This window comes from Scyliorhinus canicula, chromosome 1 (genome assembly GCF_902713615.1).
Source record: "Scyliorhinus canicula chromosome 1, sScyCan1.1, whole genome shotgun sequence".
Taxonomy (NCBI): Eukaryota; Metazoa; Chordata; class Chondrichthyes; order Carcharhiniformes; family Scyliorhinidae; genus Scyliorhinus; species Scyliorhinus canicula.
Window position 1 is genome coordinate 89,157,363 of NC_052146.1, and position 25,601 is coordinate 89,182,963.

The 25,601-nt window shown below is 42.0% G+C and overlaps 1 protein-coding gene across 6 annotated transcripts in view; it reads left to right on the top strand.

The window, feature by feature from the left end:
• Positions 1 to 4,856: 4,856 nt before the first annotated feature.
• The window catches only part of ahdc1 (AT hook, DNA binding motif, containing 1), a 308,161-nt gene continuing 287,416 nt past the window's right edge, over positions 4,857 to 25,601 (top strand). For 4 of the 6 annotated variants that reach the window (XM_038795173.1, XM_038795171.1, XM_038795145.1 and 1 more), the window contains exon 1: positions 4,857 to 4,921. The gene's annotated coding sequence lies outside the window, so the exon portion shown is untranslated. Of the gene's footprint in view, positions 4,922 to 18,173; positions 18,415 to 25,601 lie in introns of those variants that run through there. The other 2 variants (XM_038795174.1, XM_038795168.1) reach the window with 2 other exon arrangements.

Here is a 25,601-nt window from a genome sequence, read left to right on the forward strand (position 1 = left end):
TCTAACTTTCACTATAAATTTGTATGGAGTCTGATCTTTGCCCAACTACTAAATGCATTGGGAATCATACAAGTGTTGATGTTCAAATCCCCGACAGCTTGCTTCAAGATAATAATGAACATTCGCCACATCACAGGTAATGGGATTTTAAAAGAGGGGCTGCAACAGACAGAAAAACAGTAGCAGTACCAAGTTCCTGTGTGTGTCCCCGAATGTGTGTGAAAAATGAACCGTCCATTTCCATATGCTTCACAAGGAGCCATGTAAAAAAGATTTCAATTATTGTTCTGTGTGGCGGAGACAAGTAATGCCACAGTATATTCTGAATTTCAAATGAATCTTTATATTATAAAACTGACCAAAAATGTGTGATGAATGTAGGAATTTCAGAAATATTGTATTATAGGTTTCTGATGCAGTAAGGGTTAGAACCTAGGTTAGGCTGCTGCAGTAGTCTTTTTTAAATATCTGGTTTGAAAGGTTTTGGGAGTCAGAGGTGCAATCAAGGTATCAGAAAAAGCTTGATGAATGGAGTTTTGTTTGAATTAATCAGTTCCCCAGTGGATTTAATTAGGTACATTTGGGAAGGTGATAAAATAAATGGGAAAAGTTAAGGTACCAGCCATTTTGCAGAAAAGCCGTTTATTTGGGGTTTTGAGCAGAAGTCAAGCATCTGCTGCCACTGCAGTTCAGTTAAAGATATGTCTGTAGACAAATTAATAATTTGGCTGGAAGGTGAACTGAAACAAGCTGAGAAGGAGCTGCTGAAGAAATAAAGCAGAGTGTCTGCATGGTTCTGAAAGGACTCAGATCATTTCTTTTAAAAAGTCTTGAAGAACATCTCGGTAAAGCAAGAAGGCTTAGATATGCTAACTGTATTTGAAAGTAGTTTGAGAACTGAGATGGTTTGTTGTTTGAGTGGGAATACAATTGCAGTTAAGGGTTATTGTGTCATTGTGTTGATTAGCATTAAGGGACAATTCTAGGCTATTTTTCTGGTGTGATGTTAAAGTTATTTTAATACCATGTTAGTAATAAAGTTTTAATATGACATATCCCTATTTTGTGTGAAATCATTCCGGGAGCGAGGTATCCTTTCCTCACAGTCTTGCAAAATTAAATAAAGTATTGGGGGTTTCTGTCTAATATCCCAGTTACTGTTAAGGTCTGGTCTAGGATTGTAAAAAAGGGCTGCAAAGAATGGCCACCTGAGGGTCACCTGACTTCTTTTGTGGATTGAAACCATTCCCATATTTCAAGAGGGAACAAAAATAACATTTCAGACTGATGTTGAATCAATATTCTTTCCTGAACTAATCCAAAAGGGCATTTTTAAATTGAATGGATCATTCACTAACAAAGGCCCTGGATGTCTAAAACCCTCAAGGTTTTAAACCCACAACGTAGAATGTGCACTCAACATAATCATTCACCTTACTTGGAAAAGGAGTTTGAACTTGTAATAGGTCACATGGTGAAGTAGCCATGTTTTCCGTCTACTTGTAAATAAGCTAAAAGCTGCTCTGAGCACAGAGAATTCCACCAAAAGTCACCAAACTAGCTGCAAGTCACCTAAGCAGCAAAGGTAATAAACAGCAATACCTTGAAAGTGGGACATCCTAACCAAGAAAGACTCCCCGATCTGGTCCAGTTAACATTCACCTAGAGGGTGGCACGTGGCACAGTGGTTAGCACTGGTACTGCGACGCTGAGGACCCGGGTTTGAATCCCAGCCCTGGGTCACTGTGTGGAGTTTGCACATTCTCCCCGTGTCTGCATGGGTTTCACCCCCACAAATCAAAGATGTGCAGGTTAGGTGGATTGGCCACGCTAAATTGCCCCTTAATAGGGGAAAAAAAATTGGGTACTCTAAATTTCTAAAAAACATTCATCTAGGAATCACACAAAATCTCAGCCTACTGTAAGATATGAGCAGAATTAGGCCATTGAGCCCATCGCGACTGCTCATCCATTCAATCATGGCTGAGATGTTCCTCATCTTCATTCTCCTGCCTTCTCCCCATAACCCCCTATCCCCTTATTAATCAAGAAATCCCCTTATTAATCAAGAACCAAGATTTGTGCTTTAGGTTCTGTTACCTACAGGGCTACAGTCCAAGAGCTGGAAGGTGGAATTAGGCAGAATAGTTATTTCTTAGAATATAAGTGGAACAGGAATAGGCAATTTAGCCTCTTGAATCTGCTCCACCATTCAATATGATCATGGCTGATCTCATGATGGCTTCAACTCCACCATCCTGCCCATTCTACATGATCCTTCAACCCATTACTAATTAAACATCTGTCTAACTCCTCCTTAAATTTACTCACTGTCCCACCATCCACTGCACTCTGGGGTAGCGAATTCCAAAGATTCACAACCCATTGGGAGTAATTTCTCCTCATCTCTGTTTTAAATTTGCTACCCCTTATCCTGAAACTATGACCTCTCATTCCACAATGCCCCACAAGTGAAAGCATCCACTCAATGTCTACTTTATTCATACCGTTTATCATACTGACAATCCTTCACTTTACCAATCCTTTGTTTCAACTTCAAAGCATTGAGACCTTCCAAGAAACTACAGGCCTGCCTCATGGAAGTGTAAATCAGACACTGAGACAATTATAATATAACAGGATATTATCTTTGTATGTTCCTAATCTTTGTGTGGGAGGGAGCTTGTGTGAGAACAAGTGTGTGGCACATTGTTTAATTCAGGATACAAATGTGAGAATAAATAACCTTCTTTATTTTGAAAAACTCAAATGCTTGTTGCTGAATTATTTAATTGGGATAAAAACACCATGGGTAATAAAAACATACCTCTCTTACACACACATATTCTGATCACAGACAGTGAAAGGAAACAAATTCTGCTGATGACAAAGAGAAAAGATTGTGTACAAATGTGCAAGATGAAAGGAGTCATTGGTCCATTTCACATCTTTGCCTTCCTCCACTCTCAGTCACACCCTCTTTCACCACTCCCCTTCCTCTTGTTCTTCCCCTCACATATCCTGTCATCCCCTCTTCTCTCCCTGCCTTTCCTCTCCACTACCTCTTCCTTTGTATTCCCGCCTTCAATCCTCTACTTCCCTGCTTCCTCTTCTCCCCTTCACCTTCCCTCCTTACCACCCCATTCTAGGTATCCCTCACCTTCCCAGCCTCAAATCTGTTCATGCTTCCTTGCCCTTCTTTCCTTATTTACCCTCACCTCCCACCGCTAACAAAGAATAAAGAACAAAGAAAAGTACAGCACAGGAACAGGCCCTTCAGCCCTCCAAGCTTGTGCCGAACATGCTGCCCATCTAAACTAAAATCTTCTGCACTTCCGGGGTCCGTATCCCTCTATTCCCATCCTATTCATGTATTTTTCAAGATGCCCCTTAAACGTCACTATCATCCCTGCTTCCACCACCTCCTCCGGCAGCGAGTTCCAGGCATCCACTAACCTCTGGGTAAAAAATTTGCCTCGCCCATCTCTTCTAAACCTTGCCCGTCGCACCTTAAACCTAATTGACCCCTCTACCCTTGGAAAAAGCCTCTGACTATCCACTCTGTCTATGCCCCTCATAATTTTGTAGACCTCTATCAGGTCGCCCCTCAACCTCTGTTGTTCCAGTGAGAACAAACCGAGTTTATTCAACCTCTCCTCATAGCTAATACCCTCCATGCCAGGCAACATCCTGGTAAATCTCTTCTACACCCTCTCTGAAGCCTCCACATTCTTCTGGTAGTATGGCGACCAGACTTGAACACTATACCCCAAGTGTGGCCTAACTAAAGTTCTATACAGCTGCAACATGACTTGCCAATTTTTATACTCAATGCTCCGGCCAAGCATGCCGTATGCCTTCTTGACTAACTTCTCCACCTGTGTTGCCCCTTTCAGTGACCTGTGCACCGAGATCTCTCTGACTGTCAATACTCTTGAGGGTTCTACCATTCACTGTATATTCCCTACCTGTATTAGCCCTTCCAAAATGCATTACCTCACATTTGTCCGAATTAAACTCCATTTGCCATCTCACCGCCCAAGTCTCCAAATGATGTAAATCCTGCTGTATCCTCTGACAGTCCACATCGCTATTCGCAATTCCACCAACCTTTGTGTCGTCTGCAAACTTACTAATCAGGCCAGTTACATTTTCCTCCAAATCATTTATATATGCTACGAACAGCAAAGGTCCCAGCACTGATCCCTGCGGAACACCACTAGTCACAGCCCTCCAATCATAAAAGCACCCTTCCATTGCTACTCTTTGGCTTCTATGACCTAGACAGTTCTTTATCCCTCTCCCCTCCTTCCCTCCTGCACACAGTTTCTTTTTTCTTGCTCCCTGCCTGGCTCTTGCACCCCCCCCCTCTCCTTGCTTCCTTAGTCTCACTCAATTCTGCACCGCGTCACTCCATTCCCTACTCTCTCTGCACCCTCTCTCGCCTTCCCCTCTGCTCCCACTGAACTCTACCTCTCCCCATCCAACCCTCCGTGTTCCCTTCACATCCTCTCCACACCCGCTCTCCCTCCCACCTCTGTAGCCTCTCCGACCCCCCACTCTCGAGCCTGTTCCCTCTCTCACCTTCACCCTCCCTGCGTCCTCTCTCTCCACCCCACCTACGAGCCACCTTTCACCCCACATCCCACCCTCTTTTCCTCGTACTCCCCTTCTTCCTCTTGTACATTCACCCCCCTCTTCAATCTCGGCAACCTCCCCCCGCCCCGTAGTTCGTCTCACACGTCCAGCCATGTGCTGCTCTCACTTGTGCGCATGCTCCGGAGATGTTGCCCGCGCGGCGCGTGGAGGGGAGTGGGCGGTGGCAGCGCATGCGCGCGGCCGGCTGCCAGAGGTGGCGCATGCGCGCTGCCGGCTGCCGGGACGGTTAGTCGGAGGTGCGCGAGCCGGGCGGAGGTTGCAGGTAAAAGCGGCTCACCTTTCTCCTCGAGTAGTTGAGAGAGCAAAACCCCGAGAGTGGCAAACACTGTCAGTGATTGTTAAAAAAAAATACATTGCAGCGGAGGGAGGAGGGGAGAATATGCCAGCGCGTTTGTGTATATATGGATATATATATATATATATAAAATATAGAGAGGTTGGCGAGGGTTTGGCGATGGTTGTTTTTCCACAAGGGGAGATGGTGTTGAGGTGAATTAAGATGTGATGGTGGATTTTTTATGAAGGAAAATGTCGAGAGTTTTCCCTAATGCAGCCTTTTTTCTTGTTGCTGGAATGCAGCATTTCTGTTTGCTGGAAATGCATTGCGTGCCGGACCTTTAAAAAGCGCAGCGCTGTTTAATGCATTCGGATCCAATTCGCAGCCTGAATTGCACCGAACTTGCGACATGCCGAATATTTCCGCTCTCATTCTGCCTCTGGCCAGAGCCCCCCCCTCGCTGCCTTGCCCACAGCTCTGGCTGCAGTTGGGGTTTTACTGCTCGGAGGCGGTTACAGTGAAGCATTGCAAATTCAGCCCTGCAGCAACCCTTAAATTGCCATATCTACATATGTATATTTTAAAAAACTTTTCGGCTGAACAATTAAAACATCTGATCAAACCTGCCACGTTTATCATTTCGGAATTAAATGCATTTTTAAAAAAGATGACTCTGCACTGGAGTCAGCTGTCGGATTATTCTTGTTCAAGGGTGGAAGATTAAGATGTTACTCTTGCTGTTGTTGCTCTAATGAAATAAGCTGGCGAAATGCCGCAAACAGTAACCTTGTAATATCCGGACACCAGACGATGCAGTCTCACTTGGCTACATCGCAATTCTTATCTCACCTGTATGGTGTTGTTGCCTTGTCTGATTGGCAAAACCTAGATTGGCAGTGAAAGATAGGAATCTAGGTGGTGATCGCAGACTGAAAATACTCCTGTGGGAGATGTACAGCTGTCTGGAGAAAATACAATTTAAAAATTAGATCTATGCAGTCAGATTCACTTGAAAACATTACGGAGCAATTGTCTGAGAATGTATTGCAGCCACGGTGTGATGCCTTTAAACCAGTTTTGCTTCAGTCCTGTTCCTTATCAGAACCTTTTTATTATGCTGTGGTCTTGTAACATACATGGTCAATTATTATATACAGTGTACATGGGACAATGCTAGTAGAGTCTGTTTTACAGACTATTGCATTTTGTTTGTCATGTTTCAGTCTGTAATTTTTATATGCCAGCATTAGCAGGAACACAGTGTTGTCCTTATTATACTTTAAATGACACCAGAAAGGCAGTATTCATCTATTGCTTCCAGGTAGGTTACGGAAGGTTGTGCTACTCAGGGTGACCACCATCGGGTCTAACACAATCTACAACATTCATACAGAATGATGACATTGTTTATGTGGAGTGAAATATTTAGCCATTAGCCTATATTGAGTCTGAGAGTGCACATAATTTGTCCGTATAATGATCTTTCTCTAATGCTGTTTTTGTCCTGTATATTCGTTCCTGCACACAGTTAGACATAATTGTTGCAACTGGGAATTAAGGTATTATTTAGTTTTATTGTCATGTGTATTGAGGTAGTGAAAAGTATTATTCTGTGTACAGTCCAGGTGGATTGTTCCATGCATGAAAAAACATGGAACATAACAATGTAAATACATAGACATTGGGTGAAACATACAAAGCATAGTGCTACAACAGTGGAGAAGATGTATAGAGAGATCAGTTCAGTCCATAAGAGGATCATTCAGGCGTCTGGTAACAGCAGGGAAGAAGCTGTTTTTGAATCTATTGGTGCGTGTTCTCAGACTTTTGTATCTTCTTCCTGATGGAAGAGGTTGGAAGAGAGAATAACCCAGGTGGGAGGTGTCTTTGATTGTGCTGCCTGCTTTCCCAAGGCAGCGGAGGTGTAGACAGAGTCAATGGATGGGAGGTGGGTTCGCATGATGGAGCTAACTCTCTAGTTTTCATACACTTTTTGGTCTAGGTGTCCTCCTCAATGTATGTATTCTTGTCGGCGTCTGCCCGTCAATGCAATGTGGTTATACATCTTTGTAGGTAACAATTTGTTCCTGTAATGTACCTGGACTGTTTTGATCACCTGAAGGGAATTCTGAGAGCAATTCTCCAGAAGTGTTTTTCCCCCTAGTTTAATTTTTTTGATATTACTTGGCTGCAGCGGTGAAGTGTGAAGTGGTGGTGGGATGTCGGGTGGAGGGGACAGGAGAGTGCAAAATGAAATCTCTCTGTATTCAGTTTTAAAGCTCAGGTCTGACTCAGAATTGTAAAACTAAGAGTCAATTGATCATGTCTATTTTGGTGACATGCTCTGGAGCTGGAGTTTATATCAGTGTACAGAAAGAGAGCTGACTGAAAAGAAGTGGTGTTTGTGTGTTGAAGAATCACCTTGTAACACATAAGCACGTTCTCTCTTCAATCAGCTTTCCTTTGTCAATCAGCCATGACTGGAATGTACAGTAAACTTTTTTTTGCATATGGCATGTCCATCATTTCTTGAACATTATAGTGTTCATTATCATAAACTCTGGGAGCAGTGTGTGCACCCAGTTAATCAAGAAACGCCATTTGTTCTTTGCATTTGTTCATGGGATGTGGGTGTCACTGGCTGGGCCAGCATTTGTTACCCATCCCAAATTGCCAATTGAACTGAGGGGTTTACTAGGCCATTTCAGAGGGCATTTAAGAGTCAACCACACGAGTCACGTGTAGGCCAGACTAAGTAAGGATGTCAGATTTCCTTCCCTCAAGGACATTAATGAACCAGATGTGTTTTTCTGACAATCAACAATGGTTTTACGATCATCGTTAGACGTTTAATTCCAGATTTTTATTGAATCAAATTTCATCATCAGCCATCGTGGGGTTCAAACCCAAGTGCCCAGAGCATTATCCTGGGTTTCTGGATTACTGATCCAGTGACAATTCCACAACGGCATCACCTATCTGTATTATTGGCAGAGGTGAGGTCTTTGCTCCAGACTATCTCTCCTTCAATATTGCTGATAAAATAATAGCTGGAGGTAGTATTTAAAGAGCAGGTGAATTTAAATACTTGTATTCAAAAGAAAATCCTACATTCATGTCCAACACCTAAGCTTTTAAAATAAATTTAGAGTACCCAATTCTTTTTTCCAATTAAGGGGCAATTTAGTGTGGACAATCTATCTATCCTGCATATCTTTGAGTTGTGGGGGTGAAACCCACGCAGACACAGGGAGAATGTGCAAACTCCACACGGACAGTGACCCAGGGCTGGGATTCGAACCCCGGCTCTCAGCGCTGTAGGCAGCAATGCTAACCACTGTGCCACCGTGCTGCCCCGTCCAACATCTAAATGACAAAGCTTTAGTTATGTGCCGAACGAATTATGGATGTTTTATTTTGTTTTATGTCTAAAATTGCACTGCAGAGTGATTCTGGCATGTGCTTAATGTTATTGTAAAGATTATTTTCTGTATTGCAATTATATATTAAAGCCACTCTCAAAAGGTTCACATGTATGTATATGATATATACATATATATATGCTGTGATCCACTGAGCACAGCACTGAGTGTTAATCCAGTGCCTTGCTGATGAGAAGGTCAACAAATTGGCTTGTTTCATGCATAAACATGGATGTTCTATATAAACTAGATTGTGTCAGTATTGTCTTGGTGTAGCCCTGCTTTCTCCTCTTTAAAAACATTGGGTTGTAATTGATGTCTATATTAATTGATATGTAGGTTTTCTCCATGGACAAACCCTAGTCTGAAATTGGGAGTATACTTGTGCATTTAATATTGGCCACTTATGGGATTGTTTTGGCAGCGAGAGTTGAGGCAGATTGCTTGTTTATCTTCTCATCCAGGAAATGATACGTGGGACTTGATCAAAAAATGGGAGGAAAATGAAAAAGCTGTTTTTGAAAAAAAAAAATATATATATTGTACCTATCCTTTTCTATTTTTTTTGTTCCAGACAAATTTATGTGTTCTCAGAGAATTAAAGGATATGGGGCATGGGTGGGAAAATGAAGCCCCCAGACACCCATAATTATATTGAATGGTGGAGCAGACGCAATGGGCCTTATGGCTTACCCCTCCTGTTTATGCCCTTATTTTAATAATTAAAAAAAAAATTGCTTATTGTCACAAGTAGGCTTCCATTAAGTTACTGTGAAAAGCCCCTAGTTGTCACATTATGGCGCCTGTTCGGGGAGGCCGGTACGGGAATTGAACCTGTGCTGCTGGCCTTATGTTAATCTAGGCAGCACATAATGGGATTGTAGTAGAATGAGGGATTTAAAAGAGTCATGTCTTGTCTGCCCAAGTTTGCGCTACTCCCAAGGAGCTGTGCCTTGTTCATTTTTATCATCTTGAACATGTATGTATATTTTAATTTTTGAGGCATATTCTTAAACTCAAATTTGTGGTTTTGCAGTTCAGTCAAAAATGTTCTTCTGAAAGTTAAATAGCTATGTGGGAACAAACTGTTCCTTTAAGTATCTCCACTGAGCATGTAAGCAGCTTGGAATTGAATTACTGTATCATTCCTCATGCAGTGTGCATGTATGGATGTCATTACATCAACCCTGCAGAAAGCAAGATTCAAGAGAAAGAAAGAATCTTGTTTTTCTAATATTGGGCGTTGAATTTCTTGAGGTTTTTTTCTGGAGGAAATCTGTTCACAAACAGTCGTGTTTGAGAGTCATGATACTAAATATTAGTTCAATCTTGCCAGTTCCAATTCTGACGTATTCTTAGTGGTCTAGATTTTGTAATTATAACACTCCACCCATCCTGTCTATTCCCCTGATTTGCAGACATAATTGAAGGGTGGGAATAACTGGTTTGTTAGTTTTACCCCATAGCGATACCTGAAATATCACAGATGAACATTTCTTCCCATACCCTCCACCCTACATTTCACCACTACTTCATACTTAGCCCTGCAGTCATGTCATATAAAAAAATAAAACTGGTAAGGGATAAATACTTCTGGAGAATTGCTCTCGTCTGATGATCAAAACCAGTACAGGTAGATCACGAACAAAGTGTTGCCTACAAATACAGCTACTTTATTTCTATATAATGTTTCTAAGCATGCTCTGGAGCATTGGTAACTCCAGAAACTAACTGCACACTGCAGCAAGTTGTTACTACTGTGCCCACAGCACATGTGCGTGACCACATAATTCATTTCAACAGGGATGAAGGTGTGACACCTTGGAGACTCTGAATTGGCAGTTGGCTGTATTTGCATGTGTAAAGTTATACAGACAACATTGTGATTCTGAAGCTTGCATTTGGATAACATTTAAATGATTACAGCTTTGAAGCAGCATAAAATGTTGATTCCTGTATGTTGTTTTGCTCTGGCAGACATATGTATCCTCTTTGAAATCACTATCGTGCTGCTGATGCTTTGGTACATTATAGTCAGCTTGTATCTTAATGGAGCATAAATAAATACATCACGTTTATTTCATGCACAGTGATGCAGCATATTTGCATAATATCTCATCGACCAGGAGAGCTGGGTCTGAATTGTAGTGATGTCACTGACTTCTCTCAGATCCACTGAGCACAGCACTGAGTGTTAATCAAGTGCCTTGCTGATGGGAAGGTCAACAAATTGGCTTGTTTCATGCTAGCCACTACTAATGCCTGACCAGAAGTGGTGTGTATATTGCATGTAGAAGCTTGCTAGTTTGTGTCCTTGCAGTGGTTGGGATTACCTTTGTGCTAGGGAGGAATACATACAAGAAAGCTGGTAACAATTAAATCTCAAAATAATTCTATTGTTAAAGATGAATTTGGTCCAGGTGATGCTGGGGAATGGAAGAGACAAATTGCCCCCAATAAACATCATAACCACAACTACATCATGGACTTGATTATGCTTTTGCTTCCATAATGAATGTTGACTCTGACGTTGTTGTACTACCAATATTTTCAGTTTATCTAACCAATTCTCCTTGTGACCTGTTTGAGTGAGTTTGTCAATTACAGCCACTGTGCTCCTTGGAAATTAAGTTGTAACTGCTAAAACATTGTTAAATAGAGCTTCTACAGTCATTTGATGTGACTTTTAGCCAGTGAGTTTGGGATTGAATTTGGTTCCAAAGTCAAAAGGAATGTTTGTTAAACCACAATTGAAACGAGCGGATTTTCTTTTGTGTCTGAGTTCCTTTTTAAGAGTGCCATTTAAATATGTATCATAACCGATCTGTATGAATCTCTGCTTTCATGGTGGTGCTCCAGACCTTATAAATTCTGGTGATGCAATTTTAGTAGTGTTGTTGCCAAGGGAAATTTCTGTATTCTTTGAAGCTTTGAGCCAACTATAAATATTATGTGTGCATTCTAGTCTGAATCTTTTTATTTTGAGGCACAGAAATAGTTGGCTAATTTAAATATTAATTTCAAGCCGATATTTTGTCTTGCTATTTGAGTACAAATCTTTCATCATTTCATAATAGTAGCTTACTGTAGTTCAGTTGTAGCAAAATGAGAATCTAATGCTAATAGTGTAACTTTTATTTGTTCATTTAATCCAAGAATAGTTCATCCAGTGCATGCCAACTCTCTTTAAATGGCAAAGAAAATACAGTGAATCACCATGGTTCAGTGTAAGACTCACTGATTTACTGTAGTTTTTAAACTTCTGGAGTGGACTCACTGGTTGCAGGTACCAATATGAAACATTACTACCAACCTACTTTAATAACAATATATATTAACATTTAGAATTTTTCCATTTTTACAAATAATGCAAAACCCCTCAAAACTGGCACAGTATGTATGGTATGTATACATGAGTACAGAAAAAGTCCGAAGAATACCAACACAGTTGTTTCTTCGATGTAGTGCCTCGAACCATTTCATATAAATTTAAAAAGTGGATAAACTAGAGAATAGCGAGAAGAGAAAGGAAGCATGGCAATATGATGCACATCTTCACACACAGCAAATTCAAAACGGTGCTACATAACTTATGGAAATCTTTGTAGTAGCAAGTCAGACACAGCAGAGCCTATAAATTTGAAATAGAGGTGCTGTACTTTTCGGAATGCACGATTTAGAACAGAGTCTGCAAGTTATGAATCCCATAGCGATATGCTCCATAATAATTTTATGCAAATTTCAAATTGAATGATTCTTATTGCTAATCCAGGAGCAAAGGATGTTCTTCCGTGCTGTGATGGTTAGGATATATATACAGCCTCTTTTCCATTAGAGTCAATGATTCCATCTGGAAGCCCCCAGAATTGGGAATAAAGGATCAAATTCTAAGGCCGTACCAAATATCTTCTCGAGCTGTTTACCAGACGAGTGGGTTTCAATTTTGACACAGGACCACACACACTGTATAGTCACCCTTAATTATCTGGCATTATAGGCACATTGGGATATAGCAAGATGAAACCTGTATCTCAAACTAGGTGTGATACGCAGATGGTGCAATATTTTGAACTGCACCTCCATCATTCGATTACAGACTGAAACTTTGCTGGCATATTCCCATATATTACCCCAGGTTCCCCTCATCAATATTAAAAAAAATAAATTTAGGGTACCCTATTAATTTTTTTCTTTCAATTAAGGGGCAATTTGGCGTGGCCAATTAACCTAGCTTGCACATTTTTAGGTTGATGGGGCGAAACCCATGTAGACACGGGGAGAATGTGCAAACTCCACACGGACAGTGACCCAGAGACGGGATCAAACCTGGTACCTCGGCGCCATGAGGCAGCAGGGCTAACCCACTGTGCCACCATGCTGCCCCTCATCAATATTAACTGCAAGATATCTTTCTCAAGACTGCAGCATTTCAATAACACACAGGATCTAGAGGCAGGCCGGGTCCAGGGAAATATTGAAGATACGGAATGGGGCTTGGGATGTGGTGGTGAAGACGGGGAAGTTAATGAGGCGTTCAGGGAGTATTACAAGGAATTGTACAGGGCAGACCTTGGGGGAGAAGAGGGGGAAGTGGGACGATTTTTAGACGAGCTGCAGTTTCAATGTTCTATATACTGTTCTATGTTCTATATTGGATAGGCACATGGAGTTTCCTCAACTGGTGGAAGTAAAGAGGCAAGCGCTGGAGGAGCCTTTGGGATTGAGGGAGGTATTGAATAGTATAAGGGGAATGAAGTTGGGGAAGGTGCCAGGGGCCGGATGGATATCCGGTGGAATTTTATAAGGAGTTTGCGATGCTGGACCTGCATCTCTTGGGGGCATTTAAAAGGTGCTGGAGAAGGTGGAGCTGCTGGAGTTGATGACGCAGGCAGTGATTACATTAATCACGAAGAAGGGGAAGGACACAGTGGAATGTTTGTAGTATAGGGCCATATCGCTGTTCAATGTGGATGTGACAGTGCTGGCTAATTTGTTGGCGGGAAGGATGGAGGGTCGTGTCCCGGGGGTGGTTGTGGAGGATCAAACAGGCTTCGTAAAAGGCAGGTAGCTCTCGAGCAATATGAGGAGGTTGTTAAATGTAGTTATGAACATGTCGGGAGCCCAGGTACTGGAAATAGTGGTGTCTATGGATGCGGAGAAGGCTTACGACCAGATGGAGTGGCGGTACTTGTTTGGGGTTCTGGGAAGGTTTGGGCTGAGGTTTATGGCATGGGTGCGCTTGCTATATGTGGCACCGAGGGCGAGTGTGTGGAAGAACGACAGGAGCTCACGGAACTTTGAATTGCACCGGGGAACAAGGCAGGGGTGCCCACTGTTGTTTGCGCTGGCTATAGAGCCATTGGCAATGGCTCTTAGGGGATCGATAGAGTGGCAGGGGATTATGAGGGGACAGAGGGAACATCGGATGTCGCTCTACGCTACCTACTGTTGTATGTATCGGATCTGCTGGGGAGCATGGAGAGGATCATGGGCCTGCTGGGGAAGGTATAGAGGATTCTCGGGGTACAAGTTGAACGTAGGGAAAAGCAAAGTGCTCCCAGTGAATGAGTTGGGATGGTGAGCCAATTTGGGGAGGGTGGGGGGGAAGAGATGGTGAAAAAGGGAAAAATGTATATAAACTTTATAGTTGATTGTTGGGAAGCTTGTTTCTGATTTGTTTGTGTTGTAACTTTTTAAAATATGTTTGTAATAAAATAACGTACAAAAGAGATATGCATACAGGATCTAGAGCATAGTGTCATAAAATGTACCTTATTAATTGCTTAGGTTCTGCTGAAATTAGGATTTTTTTTTTCCATCCGGGAGATTGAAGCGTCAAGATGCACAGTTGTCTTTTTAAGGATGAATTCTCTTAAGGTGCAAATATGTTTTCAAAAAAGTGTCTCAGGATGTCAAAATGTTGGCAAAACTGCCCAAAAGACAACAAAGAAGCACCACTGAATATGTTTCCCATCCTACAAATGTGTCTATCTCTCCAGATATTGCATCTATGGTCCATGGTGGCACAGTGGTTAGCACTGCTGCCTCAGCGTCAAAGATCTGGGTTAAATTCCGGCCTTGGGTGTCTGCGTGGTGTTTGCACTTTCTCCTGTGTCTCCATGGGTTTCCTCTGGGTGCTCCGGTTTTCTTCCACTGTCCAAAGATGTGCAGGTTAGGTGAATTGACCATGCTAAATTGCCCCTGAATGTAGGTTAGGTGTGGTTGTGGGGCTAGGGTGGGGGAGTGGACCTAGAGAGGGTGCTCTTTCAGAGAGTCGGTGCAGACACAATGGGCTAGATGGCCTCCTTCTGCACTGTAGGAATTGTATGGTTCTATAAGAACTGGTGGAAAATCCGGGTTGTCTTGAATGGGAGAGAGAGGATGTTAATTTAGATCTCCTTTCCACCTGACGGACCATCCTCGGTGCTCGAAGAAGGTTCATAATTATAGGATTCTCACATTTGGCAGATCCAGCCTTGGAGTTTCCTATAAAACAGCAGAGTTGGCCTGCTTCAATGTCAAGCCAAATGGTGGAGGGGTCATCTCTGACCCAATCCCTGATAAACCTAAGATGTGAGGCTAATTGATACATTTAAAATTCGGCACTCCTAGTCCACCACTTTGATGACTTTCAATTTTAATGATCACCAATAGGGCCAGTGTCATGTTATAGCATTAAAGGCACCGTTGACTGGATTTAATTTATTTAATTTTTTAAGCTTTCCAATAATGTGACACAAATATTTTAATTTTACACTTCATAACTTTTCAGTTGTTTGCGCATTCCTTCATGTTGCATGGCAAAACCTTTGCTTGTGACTTTGAATTAAATGGATTTTGCATACATCACAAACCTAATTGCTAGAGAATTAAATTATTTCCTAGCAAGAGTTTTTCACTGTTCATGTCTTGGGTATTCATCATCAGATATAGTCTTGTGCTTCAGTGATAGGATTAAATGAAGGGCGAGTGGAGGGTTGTGTTGTCGACTCTGTAAATTTATGAAAATCCTAGCCGCAGAAGAAGATTGTTCCCCTCCCTCTGCCGCAACAATTTTCATCTTTCAACCAGCCATACTTTTGACGGTTCTGACAGAGTTTCCTTGGCATTTAATTGTAGGCACTCTTATATTGTGCACCCTTGCTTGTCAAAACTATTTGGGTGTAAAATCTTCAGGGCCGACCGAGGGAGAGGAAAACAGCTTTAATTCTATTAGCCGGGGTGGAATTGAAATTCTGTTCCAGAAATGAAGGAACATGTTAACCTACTGTACTATCCGGTCTCCAGAATGTTTGCCCTTCATTGCCTGGCATGTGGTTTTTACAAATAATCTATTATTTAATAAGCCACCATCCCATCTCCTACATTAATAGTGTGTTTGGGAATTAAATCTGATGAAAATTTGATAACCAATTGCCTTTTCAGAATGGGCTCTGGGCAGAAAGAAATACCAGAAGAACTTGTTTCATACCTGCAATAATTCAGAAATGTCGCGTTGGACCAAGATAAATGTAAGGTGAATTGATTGATTTCTTGTCACATGTACCAAAGTATAGTGGAAGGTATTTTTCTGCGGCGAGGGGAACGTACACAGTAGATAAAGAAGAATAATCGACACAGTACATTGACAAGTAGTACATTGACAAATAGTGATTGGTTACAGTGCGGAACAAGAGCCAAACAAAGCAAATACGTGAGCAGGAACAGCATAGCGCGTGATTAGTGTTCGTACAGGAAACAGATCGGTCCGAGGGAGAGTCATTGAGTGGGGAAGAAGCTGTTCCTATGTCTGGATGTGCGGTTCTTCAGTCTTCTCTATCTTCTGCCTGATGGAAGAGTCTGGAAGAGGGCAAAACCTGGGTAGGAGGGGTCTCTGACAATGCTGTCTGCCTTCCTGAGGCAGCGGGAGGTGTAGACAGAATCAATGGGAGGGTGGCAAGCTTGTGATGCGTTGGGCTGAGTTCACCACACTGCAGTTTCCTGCAATCTTGGGCGAGCAGTTGCCATACTAAGTTGTGATGCAGTGGATAGGATGCTCTCTATGGCACATCTGTAGAAGGTTGAGAGTCGGTGCAGACATGCTGAATTTCTTTGCTTCCGTAGGAAATAGAGACATTGTTGGGCTATCTTGACTGTTGCATCAATGTGAGTGGACCAGGGCAAATGGGTGGTTTAGCACAGGGCTAAATAGTTGTCTTTTAAAGCAGACCAAGGCAGGCCAGCAGCACAGTTCAATTCCCGTACCAGCCTCCCCAAACAGGCACCGGAATGTGGTGACTTGGGGCTTTTCACAGTAGCTTCATTTGAAGCCTACTTATGACAATAAGCGATTTTCATTTCATTTCATTTCAGTTGGTGATGGTAACCCACAGGAAATTAAAGCTATCGACCATCTCCACTTTGGAGCCATTGATGAGATGGGAGGAGGGATATTGTCGTGCTGCGCTTCCTGAAGTTGATCATCAGTTCTTTGGTCTTGCCGACATTTAGAGAGAGATTGTTTTCAGTACACCATGCAACCAAGTGATCTATCTTCCCTCTGTAGACTGATATGTTGTTGTTTGAGATACGACGCACCACAGTCGTATCATCCGCAAATTTATAGATCAAAGTGGAGTTAAATCTTGCCACACAGTCATGTGTGTGTGTGTATAAGGAGTACAGTAGAGGACTGAGCACACATCTTTGTGGGGCCCCGGTGTTGAGGACTATTGTGGAGGAGGTGCCATTGCCTATCCTGACAGATTATGGTATGTTGGTGAGGAAGTCAAGGATCCAGCTGCACGGGGAGGGGTCAAGTCCAAGATTGCAGAGTTTGGTTATTAGTCTTGTCGGGATAATGGTGTTGAAGGCGGAGATGTCGTTTACGAACAGCAGTCTCACGTAGGTGTCTTTGTTGTTGAGGTGTTCGAGTGTTGATTGTAGGGCCAGGGAGATAGTATCTGCTGTGGACCGATTGCAGGGATAGGTGAACTGCAATGGATCTAGACCGCCCAGGAGGATGGCATTGATCTGTCTCATGACTAGCCACTCAAAGCATATCATAACAGATGTCAGGGCCATTCGTTGGTAGTTGTTGCGATAGGCTACCTTGTTTTTCTTTGGTACTAACTAGTATTATGGTGGCCTTCTTGAAGGAGGTGGAGACCTTGGAGCGGAGAAGTGAGCTGTTGAAGATGTCTGCAAATATACTCGCCAGCCATTCTGCGCAGGATCTGAGTGCTCGCCCAGGCACTCCGTCGGAATTGAACAACTAAATTCTATGCCCTGACAGCTAACATTATGTTGCAAACAAAAAAAAAGTATGTGCATTTAAAAAAATCTTTTGGAGCAGCAGGAGGTCAAATGATAGTACAGGCAACTGATGGGGAAGATTCTGTAAGGGGGGGATGAAGCAGTTTTAGGATATCAGGAAATCAATGACGGCCATGCTTATTCAATCCTTCTAGTTAATGAAACAGCCAAGACCATAAATGTTTGTTCATGAAGCAGCAAGTTCATTTGAATGATCAGGTATATTCAAGCTCCTGGTGTTAACTGACACCATCTTACAAATAGATTCTAATGTAGTTGATGATTGTTCTAAATGCTAGTCTTACATTTAAAAAGTTTTTTGTAATTAAAGCAAAAATCTCCTGCACAATTGCTGTTTTCTGCCTACCGCCACCATCATGCCCTAGCTGTGTGATAAATGATTGGCAACTAAATGTATTTTATTGAATGGAGAACATTTGATTAGTGTAATAAGGTCTTAGCACCACTACCCCCCCCATCCCCTTCAGAAAATATTCTTCTGCACTTTATTATTGCACAGCTTAAATTCACAGTCTCCAGAATTTAACAAAATTCTACTCATTTATGTTTACCTCCTTGAGTGTTGAAAAGATTATATAAAGATTTTGCCTATTTTACATTTTAGAAGCTTTGTTTAGAATCCTCTTGGGATCTTCCAGTGCCAACACTTTCTTGACGTGTCACCGTAACATTGACTGGTGAAGAAAACAGCAACTTCCTGCATGCTGCAACAATTTTTGTCAATGTTCTGCTGTATCTAAGGTAGTTTACTTATTTCTTATAATGTCTGTAAAAAATTAGATTCATAGGAAACATGATTGCAAAACTGAATAATCTGAGGAAGTAAGTTCTTTACAGCACCTGGGCACTTACAGATAAGCAAGAATCCATTGGTTTACCCTAAGGCATTTAAGTCTGATATATTGTGAATAAAATATTTTCTTAACCCAGGCTTTTGTTGAATGTACAGTATGTTGCAGAATTTCTATTGTGTAAAATCTTTGCAAAACAACATTAATTAAAAGATGTTGCCACAATAAAATGCATTTTAAATTTATTTTTATTGTACCTTTTTCAAGAGTCTAAATTCACAGAAATATTTGAAGTCATTGTGTGGGTTAATTATATGGTGCTTACAGAAGAAGTAAATTGATGTACTAAGTTTCTTGGCAGGTTGCACTGTGCTGGAAGCAATGAGTATTTAAGCTATTAAGCTCTTTTTCTTTTTTACTGTGGGGTTCAAGAGAGGAATGAGGGAGTCTTGACTAGTAGTGAGGTGGTTGTTAGTGGGGGTCGTCATCCTTGCCCGTCTGCATCTATTCCCTTTTCTGATTTATTTGCCCTCATGTGCTGGCCTACATTCTCTTGGGAAGTGATTTGGGTATTAGGAGGGGTGGGGCTGTGCCAAGTGAGCCACTAAGTGGTGCAGCATAAATTATTTAATGCTTCATCAGGTTCAAATAAGTTACTGTTTTTAAACATGACTGCTCTTATGGCCAGAGAAATTCTATAACCAGTCACTGGACTATGACACTGGGCCATTGCTTTGTTTTTTTCAGCCCCAAGAGCAGCAAATATTGTAACAAATCGAGGAACTTGCTCAGTTCATCATTACATAGTGCTGAGGATGTCTTATGAGGTTTTTGAATTAACTTCTTGATGACCACACCTTCATTTACATGCTCATAATCAACATAAAACCATATCTTAAAACTGACTTATCAGAAAATGATTGGTTGAGAAACCTTTGTAATTAAGGAATATAAAAAAGGCTGTCATTGGTTATCATGATGTCATGTTAACCTATTTTGATGTGAGGATCTATATTTTTCATTCTGGCTTTGAAAATGCATCATGACTTTGATTTGCTGCCAGATATTGACCAAGTATTTGGGTGTAGACTATTTAAATTTGACCTGCTGGAATGATCAGTCCTTGCAGTGCATGTAGACATTGCATATTGACTCCTAATGCTGTCTTTATATTGTGGACATAGGTTTGACACCGTTACCTGTTTTAGAGCACTCGATCTATATTGCAGTCTCTGCAGTTTCTTTCATGTTGAATAGTTAGACACAGTATCAGCTTCAACTTGTAATGCACGGTTCATATAAAAACGTTGCACAGGAGAAACGGGAAGAGCTGGGGGAGAGAGTTAACAGATGCCTGAAAGTATAGATTTTTGAGGCTTTTGAAAGCACGGAGGAAAAATAGCAAAGTTGAGAAATTTAGAGAAAGTGCAGAGAATTGAGTTGAGACAGCTGAAGACTCTGTCTGCATACTTATACAAGTATAGTGTTGCTAACCGGTCTGAAAGCTGGTGAGATTTTTGATCTTGGTAAAGGGCTGACAGTACAGTTGGCTCTTTTATAACATTAAAAATTTAACAGCAGTCCAATGAATCACTTGGGAACTCTTTAAACTTCAATTTTAAAGATTAAAATGTGGGCTTAGCATCAGTTGCTGCGGTAATGCAGTCGGTATGAAGTATAGGCAGTGAGAGACTATCTGATGTGGGTGGTCTGAAACTGGACTCCCAGTTCCAAAGTGAGGCAGATTTGGTTTTAATTATAATACATTTATCCTGCCGTACAACTTCACAGCAACAGAAAATATGCAGTATGGTGGATCTATGGCTGCTGTATGTATTAGTTCATTCTTCACTTCGAATCACAGCGACATAGATTGGTGACATCACAGGAGGCCATTTGGCCCATCAAGCTCATGCTGCTTCTCTGCAAGAGTGATTTAGGTGGTCCCATTAAAAAAAAAATTCATCCTTGGGATGTATCACTGGTCAATATTTATTACTCATCTCTCATTGCCCTTGAAAAAGTGATGGTGAGCTGCCTTCTTGAACTGCTGCAATCCATATGGTGTAGGTACATTGACAGCGTTATTAGAGGGGAGTTCCAGGTTTTTGACTCAGTGATGGTGAAGGAATGCTGATATATTTCCCAAGTCAGGATAATGGGTGATGAAACTTCAGGTGATGATTCTTTTATGTCTCTGCTGCCCTTGTCCTTCAAGATGGTAGTGGTTGTGAGTTTGGAAAGTGCTGTATGAGGAGGCTTGGTGAGTTCCTGCAGTGCACCTTGTAGATGGCAAACACTGCTGCTGTTACAGTGCATCAGTAGTGGAGGGAGTGAATGTGGATGGGATGCCAATCAAGTGGACTGCTTGGCCCTGGATGGTGTCAAGCTTTTTGAATAGTGTTGGAGCTACACCCATCCAGGCAAGGGGAGAATATTCCATCGCACTCGTGACTTGTGCCTTGTAAATTATGTAGATTGTGGACAGGCTTTGGGGCGTCAGAAGGTGATTTACTTGCTTATGGATTTCTAGCCTCTGACCTCTTGGAGCCATGTATTTATATGGCGGTCTAATTCAGTTTCTGGTCACTAGTAACCCCTTGGATGCTAATAGGGGATACAGCGATGGTAATGCCATTGACTGTCAAGGGTCTACAGTTAGATTCTCTCTCGTTGGAAATGGTTGTTGCCTGGTGCTTGTGTGGCACAAATGTTACTTATTAGCCCAAGTCTGGCTATTGTCCAGGTCTTGCTGCATTTGGACATTGACTACTTCAGTATCTGAGGAGTTGTGAATGGTGCTGAATATCGTGCAATCATTATTGAATATCCTCACTTCTGACTTTATGATGGAAGAAGGACGCTGATAAAGCAGCTGAGGACGGTTGCGCCTAGGACGCTAACTTGAGAAACTCCTGAAGTGATTTCCTGGAACTGAGATGCTTGACCTCCAACCAGCAGAGACTCTTTTCCCCCCTCCCCCACACCTTGATACCACACTCAGTCAGATGCTGCTTTGATGTCTGAGGCAGTCTCTCTCTGCTCTCGCATCTGGAGTTCAGCTCTTTTTGTCCTTGTTTACACCAAGGCTGTAAGGAGCTGAGTGGTCCTGGCAGTACCTAAACTGAGCGTCAGTTTGTCCACCCATTCCCTATAGCCCTGTGAATTTTTCCTTTTCAGGTGTTTATCCAATTTTGGAAGTCACAGTTGAACTTGTTGCCACCACCTCCTAGGCAGGTCCAGATTGTAACCACTTGCTGTATTTTTAACAAGTCGGCCATTAACATTTGATTCTTCAGCTAATCTGAACCTTTTGGTTTTTGACACTACCACCAGTGGTGACAGTTTCTCGCTATCTACTCCCCCTGTTCAGATTCCTCATAATTTTGAACCCCCCCAATCAAATTTCCTTCCAATTTACTCTTCTCTAGCCTCTACAATATATCCATGTAACTCGAGTCCCTCATCCTTGTGAATCTTTTCTACATTCTCTCCAATGGCTTCATGAGCATCCTTCCTAAACTGTTGTGCCCAGATGGGACATAATACTCCAATTGATGTTGAACCAATATTTTTTAAAGATTCATTGTAACTTCCTTTCTTTTCTATTTTGTGTCACTATTTATACAGCCCAGTACTCGTTAGGCCTTTTAAACTACTTTTTCAACCTGCCTTGCTACCTTCAGCAATTTGTGCGCATTATTAAGGTTTTGAAATGTAATCAGTTTGATTGACACCTCGGGTTTTCCGTAATTATGTGACCGTGCCATGAGTCTGCCTCTGGAACAGACATCTTAACAGTTCAATAAAAAGCCTCTCACCGAAACATACTAATGAAGACTGCTTGAAACCTGGTGTTAGAGTGGCAAAAAAATAGATTTCTGGACCCTGCCAAATGAGCAGAGAAGACACTGACAACCCAGGGTTCAAATCTGAAAAAAAAAAGCAGCTGGAAAGAACAAAGAAAAACAGACGAAGTTTCAAAAAACCAAAGAAAAGCACGCACAGGCTTCAAGTGAAATTACTGGCTGCAGAAACGAAGAGAACACAGACAAAAGTTGAGTGAGCAAAAACGGCAGCAGTAAATTTTCCAGTCCCATTTGAAAAGTGATACATGACAAAACTAGCAGTTTGTCCAGTTACAATGGCAAAAATGAGATTTCAGTAGCCATAACAATGAGTAGCTACACTTTTCACACTGCTGTGGAAGGACTGCTACAAAGTGCATACTCCCTAAATCTAACAACCGATTGAGATTTTGAGAGCCTTGACTCATATTTTGGACCAAAATGAATGTTACATCTTAAAGATGTATATTCAATACTAGAGTTCAGAATGAAATTGAGACCATTCAACGGTATGCCATTATAGACATGCAGCTAGCAGAATCATGTAAATTTGGGCAGCTAAAAGAAAATCTAATTAAAGATAGATTTTTCCCCAGGAGCGAGACCCCCCCCCCCAAATTAAGCGTAGATGTGTGTTGAAATGTGGAAGTTGTGAAAGGTCAGCTGGAGAATACAGCAAGATTCAAGGTACATTATGCTGAGAGATGGTGTAGGAGTAAAGAGCTGGCCAATTACAGACAAAAGGCAGGATTCAAATTGCTGCGGAAGACAGCATGCACCGGAAAATAAGGGTTACCGAGCATGAGGAAAGAAAGAAGCAAAATTATTTTGCACACAAACGTTCGGCCAGAAAAAAACGAATCAAGCCAATACAGATGGAGAGATTTCGGCAAACGAGTCTGATGAAGAACTATGCATGATACAACAGGTTGGTTCATTTAAGTCTATAGGAGACAAATGGTTTGTAACTGTAATGATGATGATCACAGATGGAGAGTATCAAGCAAACAATAAGTGTCAGATGGACACTGATGCGTCGTGCAGCACAATAACGTTCAGAGGTATGTGTGAAGTAGGTCAACATTGTGATCCAAAAATGATGCCGTCAAAAATAAGATCGAGGCTATATGATGGCACAGGACTCCTACCAAGAGAAAAAAATTAGGCTGACCACCAATGCAATGACAAGAAGGAAACTCTCGAGCTCCAGATAATAGATGAGACGCAACTGCTGCTCAACCCTCAGATGAAGCAAGTCTAAAGCTTGGGCTTGTAACCCTGACTGTGCCGACAGAGAAAGGGCAACAAAGAACCCCAGAGAAAGGGCAAAAAAATACCCCAGAAGGAGGAAAGGAAAATACTCCAGAGAAAGGGAGGCGATAGTTAAGTAAACCTCAAGACGGTTGCCAACCATTTCAGCGCAATGAAGAATATGCGTCATGGTAAATGTTCTACAAGACTCTGTTCATTTTGGAGCTGAAGAGTTGAAGGACAAGATTCCAGCTACGTGTATACCTTTATTACAATCCCAGACCGAGCCCAACAGTGGCTATGATACTGGACCGAATCTAAATATTTTAATTTATATGCAAGTCTGTGCGGAAAGAATGGTTCGCTTCAGGAGTGATTGCATGAAAAAAATAGGGATTTGATAATTTTAAAACAAAACTTTGTTAGGAATACAATATTAAACTCAATAACTTCACACCAGAAAAAATAGTTTACAATTAGCCTTCAAATACTATTCCTCAATACCCCATCAAACAACATGCAAAGAAACATACAGCTCTTAATCCATCTTAAAATCAGCATGGCAGAGAATAATGATTGCTTTACAGAATAGATGTGACTCCTGTTCGAAACCCTTCCGAGTCTGGCTGAATGCCTTAAAAACTGGTTCAATTGGCACGTTTTAGCTGCAGGCTGAAAGCACATTAACTCCCCAGGGACTTTTCCCACTCAACCACAGTGCATTAGCCCAGACTGAAAACCACAATTCTCTGGTCAGTTTCACCTGGGTCCAAAAAGCACCCAGGCCCTGTGAAACAAAATCTGTTTTGCAAACATGACCATTGCAGTCAAACACACTATAACCCCAGGCTTTTAAACCCTTAAAATAGTCCCAATATTTAGAAGCCAATATTCTTAAAATCCTCCATTCGTCGTACCTCCCCTCTTATAATGAATGAGCAATATAAACAGTTGGCTTCATTTTCTAAAACCCCTTGAACTTTAAAAATGGAATTGATTACATATAACTTATACTCCCAAAAGATTTTTTTTCTCACAGACAAACATAAACATGAATAAAGTCTATTTTAGCCTTCTCACACGTTACAGTGGTGATAAAGCATCAGCAAACACATTTTCTCCTGCCACATGTAGAATGTGTAAATTAAATGATTGTAACAATAAACTCCATGTGATAGTCTTGCATTTTAATTTTTAAATTTGTCCAAGAATTGTAATGGATTATGGTCCGTATATACAATTGTATCAGATACACCGTTACTAACACAAATGTTAAAATGTTCTAACACGAATATCAAACTCGATGTCTCCTTCTCGATGGTCGAATATTTATTTTGGTGTATATGGAGTTTCCTTGGAAAAATACTCGATTGGTCTTTCGATTCTTTCGTAGTCTTCCTGAAACAGTACAAAATAAAACATCCACATCACAGCGACCGACTGCAGACCAGAGCCCTCCCGCCCAGCGTCTGACCGCTGACTGGAGCCCTGCCGCCCAGCGTCCCGATCGCAGACCGGAGCCCTCCCGTCCAGCAATCGCCCAAGGATCGAGCAAGAACTCTTTAACTTACCTGCCCTAGGAGAGCTGCTTTATCCTTTCCCTGGTGCAGGCCCTACTAAGCCCACACTGGAGTCTGACCACGTGGCCGCTCCCTCCAGACTCCGACCACATGACCTGACCCAACGACGTGGTGTTCAGCCTGTCTATTATCCTGACGTACCTGTGGGGAAGAAAAGGTAAAAGATTGGGCCTTTGTGGGGAAGAAAAGGTAAAAGATTGGGCCTTTCCGGGACCCCACCAGGGCCAATCTCAGCGTGACTAGACTGCAGGGGTGAGAGGCCTTGCCAGCGAAGCGGGAATGCCGGAGCCAACCCTGGAGCGACGGGTACCCGCCTGACCAGACCGGGACCTCACTGCTCCACAAGACCAGACCGGCCCATGTACAACCCCCCTCCAGTGAGCCTGACCCGCCACCATCATCCACGACCCCTCCGAAAACAAAGCCAGCCATGCTATCCAAGAGCAGCTGCTGACCCT